Raw genomic sequence first — 14204 nt, 5'->3', positions numbered from 1 at the left:
TCAGCCCAGAGCCCAGTGCAGGACTCAAACCTACAAACTGTGAGATCACGACCTGAGCCGAAGTCAGCTGCTTAAGTGACTGAGCCACCCAGGCGCCCCTAGCATAAGATACTAATGAGAGGGGGTATCTACATGTCAAGGAAGAGGGGATATAGGAGAAGTCTCTCCTTTCTGCTAGTTTTTCTGTAAAACTGCTCTACAAAATAAAGTTTATTAGTTATAAAGAGAGAAAAGTCTATGTAGCTGAGAATGTGGGATTACACATTTCAATAGCCCCTTCCCATCTGCACAAAAACTTGGCAGTTTTGTAACCAGAGGAAAATCGGATATTAGGGTCCAGGAAAGACCCTTGACCCAAAACGACGAGAGTATCTGAAACTCAACTTGGTTGTAATCTGATTTCTCTGAAGTCCAAAAGATAGCTAAAATCGTCCTGCCCAGCAAAGAAAAAGAGGAGAACTTCACCAAGGATATTACATCAGTGCTTCCTGAACTCTCTCTCTCTGGTGAAGGGCTGGTTTCACATGGTCACTGTTTATGTCTTTCATTCCAATCCATCCCCATCCAATACTTTAGTAAAATAAAATAAAAATTAGTTACTAGAAGAGAATGAGGATGTACTTGGAGGTCAAACTCTTACTAAAGTTTATGAATGCTTATTCTCGGTCTCTGTACTTATCTCACTAAGGGCTGGTGACAAAAGTCCACAGACAAACCTCAGGTCCAAATAAGTACAGTTAAAAAGCACTGCATTTGAGGAGCGCGAATCTACTCAAGACCCAGGCACTCCACAAATCTAAGCAGTTGGCAAACAGAAGGAAAAGCATCTAGGAAATGTGGTTAGTAGTTACCAGCAAGGTCTCTCGAAAGCCAAGGGCACCGTATTCACATCAGGGAAGAGCCCCAAATCTGCTTTCAGGAAAGAGAATGGCAATAATTACTGTAGAGAGCCTCAACGTTTACTTTCTCTAAGCATCTGGAATGAAGATGAGTTCTTTAGTCTCAAATTGGAACAATCAGAAGAAGTTTAATTCTAAAAACTTGACAGAGACCAGGGGAAATCACTTGAGGAGAGAGAAGCCGAATGTTCTGACCTTCTTGAATGAGGAGATTTAGTCTTCACATCAATCTAGTGGTGTGGGCTTTCTCCTCACTTTACAGATGAGCAGACCGAGGCTCAGAGAGGACAAGTCGTCTCAGCCAGTCACACAAATAGTATGCAGCATCACTGAGTTTCAAACCAAGGTCTCCCTGCCACTAAATACTGTGCATTTTGCACATGATCAGCATCGTTTCCGCTCCTAGGTGGGTGGAGCAGGTGGTTATTAAGAGGAAAGAGAGGGGTGCCTGGGTGGCTCAGTCAGTTAAGTGTCCAACTTCAGCTCAGGTCATGATTTCACAGTTCATGAGTTCGACCCCTGCATCTGCAGCTGGCTCTGTGCTGACAGCTCAGAGCCTGGATCCTGCTTCAGATTCTGTGTCTCCCTCTCTCTCTGCTCCTAACCCACTCGAATTCTGTCTCTGTCTCTCTCAAAGATAAATACAAATTTAAAAAAAACTTTTTTTTTAAATAGCTCAGATGAAACCACTACCCGCACAGGAAAACAGAGCACCGTCTCTAGAGGCCCCATTCTTTCCATGGTTCCTGTGGCTTCTCCATCCTTCAAAACCCTGCCAGGGGGTCTGCACTCTTGGTGAAGGTCATCTGGATTTCTTGCAGGCCAGTGTCCCTTCTCCCTTCTCACCTCCTTAGCACTTATATTCCATGCCCCTCATTTCAAAGCCTGATCATTAATACCTGTGTTTAGAAAGCAGACCCAAAGCAACATGGTATTGTACACAAAAGAAAGACACAATAAACAAGCGATTAACTGAGTAGGAGAGAAATGAGTGTTTGAACTTAAGAGCAGATTTCAGTTTGCAACATCCACTTGCCCGGTCTGTCAAGTGTGAATATAATCTCTGACCCTACCGCCTCTTCTGAGCCACCATCATCTCTTCCCTAACATTCCAGAACAACTTAATGAGCAGTAGACCTGCTCCTGCTATTCCCCTACAGATCCTTCCTTCTTCACCCTGCACTTAGGGAGGACTTCTAAAAGTGATCATGACATTTCCTGGCTGAAAACCTTTTTTGGTAGCTGCTCACAGCTCTCAGAATCAAATCCTAAACGACCTGGCTCCTGCCAGCCTCTCCTAATTCATCTCAGAGTGTTCTCCCCCTTGCTTGTTAGGTGCCAGACATAATGGCATCTTCTTAATCATCAAATAGGCCAAGCTGTTCTCCCCAGCTTACAGCCTTTCCGTGTGGGATTCCTTCTGTCTTGAAAACTCTTGTATCTCATGTTTATGGTCTCAGTTCCCATGCCGATGATATCTGCCTACCCAATCTATTTCCCTGCTCCCCTTCTGGATCACCCAGGGAATGGACTTTCCAGGCTGCTTGTCGTTCCATGTGGTCGTGTGACTAGTTCTGGGCCGATGAAATGTAAAATGGAGGTGATGTGTATTAAGCAATCCGGGCTGTACCACTCTCCCACTTCCTTCAGATCCTGAACACGCCATCCATTTACATCTCTACCATGGCACTGTCTCTGCATCATTTTTAACGTTTGCACCATGTGAAATTACCTTCGTAATTTACAGTTACCAGATCATTTCCTATCTTCCACGCCGGACTCCGAAATCTAAGAGGGGAGGGCTTTTGTGTCTTTTGTTCATAGTTGCATCCCGGGACTCAGCACAGTGTCAACTTAAAATAGATGCTCAATTACTATTTTTGAAATATACACACATATGAGTGAATAAAAGGATAGAGCTCTTTTAATTTTTTTAATGTATTCATTTTTGAGAGAGAGATACAGAGCACCAGCAGGCGGAGGGACAGAGAGAGAGGGAGACAGAATCTGAAGTGGGCTCCAGGCTCTGAGCTGTCAGCACAGCCTGATGCGGGGTTCAAACTCATGAACCAGGAGGTCATGGCCTGAGCTGAAGTCACGCTTAACTGACTGAACCACCCAGATGACCCTGGATAGAGCTCTTATATAAACAAAATGAGTTAACTGATGAAGGCAGTTAGCACAATGCCTGATAGAGTATAAGCACTCACCAAATACACCTAATTAGGGCGTAAAAAATGGAGTCCAAAGGCCTTTCCTTTTGTTTTTGTACTGTGGAGAGGAAAGGAACAGAGACGAGGCTAGGGCTTGAGACCAATGGTCCATACGAGGCAGCCTCAGCCTTGAACATCAGAATCACCCAAGCAGGCAGAATAGAAACAGCCTCTGAGAGCAGTCACTGGGGAGAATGGGCTCCACTCCACAAGTCCGAACTTCTCTTCCTAACAGCAGCGTGAGTCTAGAATTGTTAGTAAGGGTCTGGTGTGCTGGGGCCAGGACATCAGCCAACATCTACATCAGCACCATAGAGCCCTTCCAAAGAGGCATTCCATACATTCCAAATGCACTTGTTGGGCTTAGACCATGTGCCAGATTTTGGCTGGGTGCTGCATTTAAGAAATAAATAAATCACCATCACTGCTTTCAAGGATCCAGAGGGAGAGACAGACGTGCATTCAAATAATTTAGGGGTGCCTGGGTGGCTCAGTCGGTTAAGCGTCCAACTGTGGTTCAGGTCATAATTTCAAGGTTCGTGGGTTTGAGCCCTGCATCGGGCTCTGTGCTGACAGCTCAGAGCCCGGAGCGTGCTTTGGATTCTGTGTCTCCCTCTCTCTCTGCTGCTCCCCACCCCTCTCAAAAATAAATAAACATTTACAAAATTCAAATAATTTAAAATAAAATATTATCAGTAGAGTGAGAGAGGAATGGACAAGAGTATGTTGGAGTAGAGAACACAGAAGAAGCACCTGTGTTTATATTAGAATGTTTTGCTGTTTGCATTTAAATGGCATGTGGGAGACAGACACAATTCAAAAAATTGGACACAGAAAATATTAATATGCTGAAAAAAATATACTAATTGTTTTTGGACATTTTCTTTTTTGTTTGTTTGAGTTGAAAACAGAGCTAATTTCTGAACTCCAATCTTCTTTGGGGTTCTTTTTAAAATTTATTGCTCAGTGTTATGCCAGCAAAATAGAAAACTCAGAATTAGAGAAGAATGGCCCAGAATGCCATCACCCTAATAACCACATGTTCATATTCCCATGTTCCTTCAAGGCTTTGCTTTGACTGGCCCATCCTCCTCTCAGGGGACTGAACAAATGGAAACAGGGCCGGACTGCATTTTAATCATGGCAGAACACCGCAGGGGCCCCTGAAGGAGATGCACAGAATTCCTGTCCCTGGAGAACTTAGACTAGAGATTGATTATGTATGAGCCTGCCTGAAAGAGGGCTGGCCATTGTCCAGTCTTCAAGTTATAGCTTTCCAGAATATGGAGAGTCAGTGTAAGTCTCTCGTTCATAGAGATCATTTTTAGATCTTGGATCCAACACATACGATGTTCTAGTCCATTGTGTTTGGGGGTTGGGGTCCATGGAGGGTTTCCAGGAATCCAGAAGTCACCTGAAATTGTGCACCAAAAATTTTGTAAGTTCACAAGTGCATTTTCCAGGGAGAAGATACTCTGGTTATCAGGGAGTTGGTGTGTGACTTAAGTTGGACTTTTTGCGTGGTTGTTTTTTGTTTATTCCCCACACCACAGTGGTTCAACGCATTTCTAACTTATTGTTCTGAGCCCTGGGATCTGAACAAAGTTGGCTCCTGGTTCTTGGCAAAGGATGGAGCTCTTTCCTATGCAGTCCTTCTGAAAATCCAGGTGTCTCTACTTCCAAAACACATCTCAAACTTGACACGTGTCTCCTTCCCCATCTCCTCAGCCCTGGTCAGCCCACCATCGCTGCCTCCCACCAGAACAAACGCAACAGACTTCAAGCAAGTCTCCGTGGCTCCCCTCCACTGCAATCCAGTTATTATAGAGTCTCTTGAGCGCCTTGTTTCATTAATGAAATAAATTATGCTGGTATGCCGTACTGAAACCACTCCAATTAGTTTTCTTAGTTGCCTTCAGTATAATCCAAGTTCTTCAGTATGGGCCATAAGAAGCCCCACATGACCCTTCCTCTTTCTACTTCTACAACCCCATCTGGGGCCACCTTCCCCCTCACTCACTAGGATCTAAGGAGGGGGGAACTGAGTTCTGCTCCTGAACTCACGCCACTATTTCTCACCTCAGGGCCCACGCCCACAGTGTTCTATTGCCTGGATGCTCTTTTCCTCTCTTCATATGGTTAGCTGCTTGCCCTCATATAGGTAGGCCTCAGCTTAAAAATGTCTCCTCCACAGATGAACCTTTACTGACCAAGTACAATACTTTCTTCATCACATTCATTTTTTTTATTATCGAGTTTCATTCACTTGTCATAATAATTATTTTTAGAATGTATTTTATGCTTGTTGGTTTTTTGTCTGCTTTCCCAATGAGACTTGAAGCTCCATGGGGGCACAGGCGTTGACTTTCTTCTTTGAGGACACATGCCCAGTCCCTGACACAATATCCGCCAAATGGTAGGACCAGATGGTTGGATGGATAGAGCAGTTGACGATACATTAATTAATCAATGTCTTACAAACATCCTCGTGCTCCATCCTTATGTGTAGAACTGGTCACCACCTCAGCGTGTTATGTTCTCAGCTATGCTGGGATGACCATGGTGGCCAGCAGGAATATGAGTCAGTGAGAGCCGGGGAGGAGTGCTAAGGAGAGTTAGAGGCTATCCATTAGAGGCTGTGCCTATGGTCCAAACCACTGGATCCTCAGGGGCTTGGTGTGCTTGTGTTTAATTCAAAGAAACTTCTGGAGCTTGGGTGACCATGGGAAGAGGGGATGGAGTAGGAAGGAGGGCTTTCAGACTGAGTGTAGCACACTACAGGTTTAGAAGGAACGTCCAGAAAGGCTCTAGGGGACTTTCTTTGATATGCCTCAGAGTAGTTTTAGAGAAGCAAGAGGAGGAGAAGGGTGGAGTGGAAGTGGTGACCATCCAATACTCACCTAGGGCTCACCTCAAACGGCACAGGGATGGAGGGACAGAAGGTCACCTTTTCCTTTTCTTCTCCCCAGCCTGAAAAACCCACATACCTCCCAGTGGGACCCATGAGGCTCTCCACTTTTTCTCCTTAACTTCCTCCCAACCCATGCCCATCAGTGTCAGGTTCAAATCTCCAAATCTGTCTTCCTCCCATTCCGGCCCCAACTTTGCAAAAACTGGCAGATGCGTTTGTATGAGGTCCCGGGCCCCCTTTACACCAGCTTTGCATGCTCCCACCTTTGGTTCTCCCTCAAGGTGGGAAGGTTCTGGAACCTAGACTCTGACCCTTGGGGTCAAACCATCTTCATCCTGTGACCCAAAATCTAGTCAGTTCTGAACAGCTCTAAAGTGGGAGATTTAGAGTCCTTCCCATTCTTATTAATTTTTGTAACTTTATTCTTCGGGAGGCAGTATAGCTCATTGGTTAAAACCACGGGCTCTTGACTCCTGGGTCATGCTGTTAACTCAAAACCCAGCAACTTTCTGAGGCACAACCAACCAAAGTGATTTCTCTTCTCCAAACCTCAGTCTCGTGACTATAAAATGGGTATGAATAGTCTCTTCCTTATCAGGTTGTTACCAGGATTAAGTGCAATAATGCCTTCGGCACTCTACCCAGCCCCTTGGAGCTTTCAAGACCTCATATAGATTTCCAGCTCCCACAACCAGCCTAAGGGTCAGTTTGCTTTTAAAGTTTGGCCCAAACAACAGAAAGTTTCATTGCGTGTGTGTGTGTGTGTGTGTGTGTGTGTGTGTGTGTATGTGTGTACATATGGACACATGGAGGTCCAGAAATGCTCAGGAATCTCACCTCAAGGAGCAAGCTTCAACCAGTGACCTTGGCACCCAGGGTGTGAATACCCCAGCTCCCTGACTCCTCAGGTATGATGATTCTGGAGCATGCATACCACACAGTGTTCCAGAGCGTCGCCCTGGGAGTGAGCCCCAGCCACCCGCTCGCTTGGATAGCTGGCACAATTCCACACTTCATTGTTGCCTTCTTTCCCTCGTCTCTGTTCGGCTCCCCAAATAAACTACTTGGACTGGGATCTTGGTCATGGAGCCTGCTTCTGGGAGAACCCACACCAAGCTGTTGAAATGGCTTCCGTATGAAATGGCTCAGCTGTTCTCTTTACAGAAGGAGCTTACACCTCATCACATCGGGGAGACCTTGCTCCATACCACCCAGACACCAAAGAAGGGGACAGACGGCTCATCAGAGTGAGTAATCAGCCTGGGCCTGCCTGCAAATCACTTCTGCCTGCGTGGATCACCAGCCAGGATGCCTCCTGCTGTGAGCTCAGAGCCTGCTCAGGGAGACCACCAAAGTGCTCCTCCCTGGCACAACCCTCCAGCCTCCAGGGAAGCTGACTGCAGGCCTGTGAATAAACCTGCCTCTTCAGGTGAGGCAAGAAGCTTCCCCGCCCTGCCCTGGCTGGCCAGAACAGGTCTGGCCAGTGGTTGTTCCTTTGGTCCAGGTGCCAATCAAAGGCAATGCCAGGGCACTTTGTCCAACGCTTGTATTAAGAGCCTCAGCCGGGCACAAACGACTCCTGTGAATCTGTCTGTACATCTCTCTTTGCCTTTGCCTCTTGTCCGTTTGCATCCTCAGAAGCCACCCCCTATAACTCTGTTTCCCATAAAGAGAATTGTAGGAGGGATCACCACCAAAGACCCTGTAATTTCGCAGGCAGGTTGCAGACTCTGCTAACTCAGAGCCCAGCCCAGCCATCCTGGATGCACACTATTCCTCTGACAAGCCCTAAGGCTGATTCTGGGCTGAGCGCAAGCACACACAGGTTCTGTAGAATCACGCAGGTTCTTGGCAAACCCCCGCCTCGGGTGGTATGGATTCTCCCAGCGCTTACAGAAACAGCCACGGGCTCTTTGAGCTGACTGGCTGCTTCCTGGCCACCAGGAGTATTTGCAACTAGAAGGACAAGGACTTTTCCACAGCTTCATGCAAAGACGTAGGTAAAGAAAATCTTCAGGTCCTCTCTGATCTGTAGGCGTCTTGGCTTTAATTCTGAATGTGAAAACATGCCCAGCAGCACATGCCCTTTTTACAGCCTGACTCCAGATTTCTTACCCGTCTTTCATCCATCCTAAAGAATGCTTCTTGTCCATTTCTGTGTCTGCCCCCCAGATGGATAACCTAAACTAAACCGGATCATAGCTTATTTGTAGAAATTGAGCCTCTATTGCACAACTAGCCATGCTTGAAGCATCATGCGGTCACTGAGAGAGAAGCTTCTGGAGTCAGGGCACCTGGCTTCAAATCCCCGTGCTGCCTCTTCCTCGTTCTGAAATCCCGGGCAGGTTAGTTAACCTCTCCGATGCAGTTTTTAAAACATGGTACCCAGGCCTGTGACCCTTCTGTCACTGAGAGCTGGAGACTTTGTCCCCTTCCCTCATGTCTGGGTGGCCTTAGACAGGAGATTCTAGGTGACTTCCAAAGATACATCACAAAAGACCGTGTCATTTTGGTTCCCTAGCAACACTCATGCTTGGAGTCCTGGGCCACCAGATACGAAGGCTGACTATCCTGAGACCACCATGTAGAGCAACCATGGCCGATACTCTCGTCTACACTTCTAGCTGAGCCCAGCCTTCGGCTAACCCAGCCCAAGCAGCCCGCAAGGGAGTGAAGGAGCCACCCTGGAAGTGACTCCTCCAGCTCAACCGTCCCAAGCCTCCGCTGTTCAGGTTACCCCAGACTTCAATGAACCCCCAGCTAAAGCCCCAGACCTCATAGAACAAGGGGAAGTGTCGCGCTCTTTCTAAAGGCCTGATCCACAAAACCCGTGAGCTTTACTAAAACAGATGTCGCTTTGTGCCGTTAAGTTGTGTGGTAGTTTGCCGGGTAGCGGTACCAATCAGAACATTCCCTAAGCCTCAGTGTGCTCGTCTGTAAAACGGTGCCGTTAATGGTGCCCGCCTCGTGGAAGTGAATGTGAGCCGTGCACGTGGCTGTCATGATGATGATGGTTATTATCGTTTTCACCTACACAGTTCCCCTTGGCTGAAGAACATATCCGTTACATATATCTGATGAAGATCCCCCAATTATTTCTTGTGCACACTGTCTGTTCTAATTAGGGGAATACAAGGCATTCATTAAAAAGATGAGCCTCACGTTGAGCTAAAAATACTCTGTCTGCAAGGTGGCGGCATGTTAGTAGTCCCTTCGAAGGTGCTAATATGGAGTTGGTAAATGTATTTGCGGTGGGGAGGGTGGAATAGTATCTGGGTGAATCGGGGACTTCACGTTCTCCCCGCGTAGGAGCTTACAAACTGGCTGGCAGAGAGGTGAGAAGAGGCATCGGGGTCGTAAGGAGGTACGCAGGCACAGGCTCACAGGAGCCACTGCAGCGGGCAAAGCGCCCACTGTGGTAACTGACACTCTCATTAGCCGGCTCCTTGCTCCCTTCCAAGCCTAAATGCTTCTATTTTCTCGTGCACAGATCAATACGGCTGGCAGGTAAGTGTCTGTGTGCAGCGTTGGAACAGTGAGACCCTAGCGGGTCAGAGGGCCTCGGCCCCTCCTGGGGGCCCGGGGGGCCCAGGCCCGCTGAGCAGGTGTCTGAGATGCGGGCCAGACCACATTCGAGCATCCAGCCGTCAGCGTACAAAATCAGATCTGATCGAGCCTGCGGAAGATAAATGAGCCGGAGTCCCCCAGCCCCAGATTTGGTCATCTCTTTATGAGCTCTGAAGGGCCTATTAGCAGCTCTGATGAGTTCTGGGGGAGATGAAGTGGGCCTCGAACAACGTTAGCTGGCAGAATCAAATCACTCCTGATGCCCCTAGGGAGAAGGACCGGCTGCCTCGCAGACGCCTCGCCCTCCCGTCTGCAGCGCCCAGAAGGTTTATATGAACACTCAGTGGGGGGAAAAAAACCGGTAAGCACTTTTTTTTTTTTTCCAGCAGAATCGCCTAAGAATTTCCTCATATATATAATAGTTTCTCCTCGAGCGATTTGATGTTCCTGCTTTGACACGTGTGCTCACACTTTCCCCTCTCGGACTCTCTTGCTCGGGAAAGGCTGTCCCCGTCCAGAGCGGCCAGCGGAAGCCAGTCCCCCGGCACCCTCTCCCAGCCCTTGTCCAACTTCAGTCGGCCCTGCGGGTGCCGGGTCACTGGGGGGCTCTTTGTGCCGGTCGCCGTGAGCCATCACCCCTCTCCGGCCGCGGTCAACTGCTGTGTGAAACAGAGACAGCAGGTGCCTCTCAGTGTGGCTGTCGTGAGGACCGAAGGGAATCACGGAATCACATACACTCGTGCCGAGGAGAGAGTGGTGGGAGGAGACTCCCCTCCCTCTCCTCTTGTCCAGCGTGCAGGCTGGGCCTGAGAATGCCGTCTGGTGGAGGCCATCAGCTACCTCGAGGGTCTCAGCAGCTTATCAAAGAGAAGAAGAAGTGGTTAACCCTAGATCCCACTGGCGGATGTAGGGAAACACCTCCCTGAAGAAAGGAAAACTTCATGCTAATTAATACAAGGGTGCCACGCCCCCCACCTCTCGGGTGGGTCACACGAAATAGACGGAGGAAGACAGACTTACCAGCTGTGGGACCATGGCCTGCTCACTTCCCCTCTCTGCACCTCAGCTTCTATTTCTGTAAAATAGGAACAAGATATTTGCTTACTATTTATTATTAATAACAACGGTAGTGTTTGTGTTGAAAAGCTGCTGTGCAGAAAGTGTGCAACATACAGGACGGGCAGCTGGCACCCAGTTCGTGCTCCGTAAATATCAGTTCCTTTCTCCCTTCTCTTATTTCTCTGTCTGTGCGAGGTGGACCTGTTTGCTTACATGCCATGCTCCGCACTCTTGCTGCCCACTGTGAATCTGTCCCTTTGACACTTGAGTTTTCACCCGCTCTGGGGTCACCCTGACTCTGGCGGCCTTCTTGCTCGGCAATCCCACCAGCCCCCTATGACGCAGACACACGCCCGTCACGTCCTTGGTGTGGCTGTGTGTCTGTCTGTGCCCTACTCAACTGTGAGCTCACTGATTAAATAGAGATTTATTTAGAAGTCTTAAATGTCTGCCCTTATTGTTTTTAAGGTTATGTATTTACTGTGAGAGAGAGCGGGGAGGGGCAGGGAGAGGGAGAGAGAATCCCAGGCAGGCTCCGCACCGTCAGGGCAGAGCTGGATGCAGGGCTTGATCTCATGAACCCCGAGAGCATGACTTAGGCCAAGATCAAGAATCAGATGCTTAACTGACAGAGCCACCCAGGTGCCCCTTAAATGTCTGCCTTTGAAATGGAGAGACTATTATATACCAAGCACCGTGCCAAGGAATAGGAGAGGGCAGAGACTGAAACAGGCAGGGTACCTGGTCTCTACGGGCATAAATTCAATGCGGGGAGGGAAACGGAAACCAAAACAAAATACAAGTAAACAGTAAGGTCATGAAAATTTGTCATATGTCCTCCCAAGGGTGGGAACCAAAGGACTGAGGCAAGAGAAACTGAAAGAAGATGATCTGGGCAGGAAAAGCTTTCAAAGGAAACTCCATTCAATGAGGATGCCACAGAAGCCACAAAGGATGGCATCTGATGTGCTCTCGTACGACATCAAACATTATAGAACCGTCCAGGCGAAGAGGTGGAGGCAATTGGATATGCAAAGGTCCTGAGGTAGGAAAGAGCTTGGTGGCTCTTGAGATAAAGGGAAATTTTTGTACTGGAGTGGAACGAATGGGACAGAGAGCTGTGAATGGTAAACGCAACAAAGGAGGCAGGAAGCAGGTCACAGGGCTCGGTAGGACAAAGGGAGGCATTTTGCTTAGAGATCCGCAAATTGGTTTTTATAAATAAAGTTTTATTAGAACATACAGAGCATACGTGCAAATATACATATTGTCCTTGGCTGCTTTGAAGCTACAAGAGCAGAGCTGAGCAGCTAGGACGGACACCTCATAGCCCACAAAGCTGAAAATATACATGATCTGGTCCTTTACACAAAAACCTGGCAGGCCCCTAGTTTAGATTATACAAAAAGATGCCGGTTTGGAGGGTTTGTAGCCGGTGGGCGGGGGGCGGGGGGGGAGAGGATGCGGTCTTAGCAGACACTCGAAAGAGTGCTGAGTGCACACTAGGTCCTCAAACGGGCTTGTTGAACGAATGAGTGGATCCTTAGATAAATAACGCTTCATTATCCACGACCATATAATATTAGCCCCTCTGGTAGCACAAATAATCGACAGGTTTACAGGACTGAGCGGGAGCCCCCATCCATCCAGGCAGACTACGTTTTTCACAGCGTTAACAGCTGACGGATACTTAGAAAATTGAATGTTTTATGCAGCTTCAGATTGAAAATAGCAGTGTGGTTTTCACCACAGGGAACCCTCTTAATGTAAATCCAACCCAATTACACACACGCAGGCAGGCGCCGAAATTTGCAGCAAGACTGAGTTTTGCCCAGCAGCAAATGAGGCACAGCTCGGGAGAGGGAAGGCAGTCCCGCTGGGCAGGGTGCACCCCCACCCTGGGGGCCGCTGCGTGTGACTCACGTGTGGGGGTGCTGGGTGGCTTACAGAACCCGAAAAGGAAAAGGATAAAGTGGCTTATGCAAATGCGTGACAGGCTGTCCTGTGCCGTTGCAAAATCATGAACAGGGGAAATTGCTCGAAAACCATAACTAACTTCTGGCTCCTGAAGGCCATTCCTCTGGCCAGTTACAGATGACCAAAGCCTTACAGGAAGTTAGGCACTGGAACTTTTTTTTTCTTCTTGATCAATGGCAACAGACTTTGTGGCCACAAGCGCGTGAGATGCTGGGTGTTCTCAGGCTCAGGTGGACTGAACACGGGAACTGGGTCCTTGAAACAGCCGTGTCGTGGCCGGTGTCCTCATAAAGGCGGGTGCCTCTCCGAGTGCCGGAGTGCCCTGCATTCAACATCCCCCTCCTGAAAAAGAGACATGGGGACCCTTACCCCTGCCCGCTAAGCATGTAGGGGTCCCCTAAGCTCTTAGGAGGTTGGGTTGCTTTGTTGGGACTGCCATAACCAACCACCGCAAACTGGGTGGCTTCAGTCGACAGAAATTCATTTTCTCACAGTTCTGGAGATGAGGAGTCTAGCATCACAGTGCAGGCCAGGCCTTGCTTTTCGTCAAGACTCTAAGGGAGGATCATTCTATCTCTCTCTGGCTTCTGGCGGTGGCTGGCTTGGCATCCATTCCTTGGTTTATAGCTGTATCCGATCTCTGTCTCCACTGTTGCATGGCATTCCCACGTGGTCCCATTGTCCAAATGTCCTTCTTTTGGCAAGGGTACCAGTCACTGGATTAGGATCCACCCTGATCCATATGGTAGACCCTATCTGAACTTGATTACATCTGCAGAGACCTTACGTTCTAATAAAGTCACGTTCACAGGTGCCAGTGACTAGGACTTGAACATATCATTTTGGGAGATGCAATTCGACCTGTAACACGAGATCCTGTGGAAAGACCCTACGGTTGGAAAAATCCATGGCATGGACTAGGAATTATCCCCACTGGCTAGACAGAATCTTGGAGAAGATGGTCACGTTCCCACTTGTGTGAAGGCTCTGGGGGTGGGTCATCTCAAGTGTCCACTCATAATGAAGACCAGGGCCTAGAAGACTGGAACTGCGACCCAACACAGGTGCCAGCCCCCCCAAATCAGCCTTTTCTCAGCGTGTCTTTTCTCAGCCCTTTATCCCTGCATGTCCCAGACACCTCACTCTCTACCTCTTGCCAACTCAGGATTTCTGGCATTCAGACTCTGCCTTCCACCATATCTGCCTCTTACTCACGTCAAAGGCCAATTCTCTTCTCATCCTTCTATGGCCTTTGGTGGTCCGTGGAAAAGCCAAACGATGCTCAAAATATGAGCCCAGACTGGTTCCCCTTCATCAAAAGTAGGAAGGGCTCCAGCATTTTTCAGGGCCATAACAATAAAAATAATAATAAACATTGATTGATCTACCTTCCTCGAGTGAAGACATTTTTTTCCCATTTTAGGGAAATCATCATTCTACCAAGACATGTATGGTCACCGGCTTCTGACACAGGGAGGAAGACAGATTGAGAATCACAGAAATGAAGGTTGGAAGTTCCTCGGCCGCTGCAAACCTTTGGCAAACAGCGTGCGAGGCACCTAACCTCTGAAATGCTAT

The 14204-nt window shown here is 48.2% G+C and overlaps 1 long non-coding RNA gene across 1 annotated transcript; it reads left to right on the top strand.

The window, feature by feature from the left end:
* Positions 1-8585: 8585 nt before the first annotated feature.
* Positions 8586-13929, top strand: LOC125162392 (uncharacterized). The gene is made up of 5 exons (XR_007151019.1): positions 8586-8755; positions 9514-9530; positions 9860-9951; positions 11495-11694; positions 13438-13929. It is a non-coding gene; the product is annotated as an uncharacterized LOC125162392 (long non-coding RNA).
* Positions 13930-14204: the final 275 nt, after the last annotated feature.

The sequence above is a fragment of the Prionailurus viverrinus genome, chromosome A3, assembly GCF_022837055.1.
Source record: "Prionailurus viverrinus isolate Anna chromosome A3, UM_Priviv_1.0, whole genome shotgun sequence".
NCBI classification, from domain to species: domain Eukaryota; kingdom Metazoa; phylum Chordata; class Mammalia; order Carnivora; family Felidae; genus Prionailurus; species Prionailurus viverrinus.
Note: the sequence above shows the minus strand (reverse complement) of the source record. Positions and strands in the feature narration are given on the sequence as shown.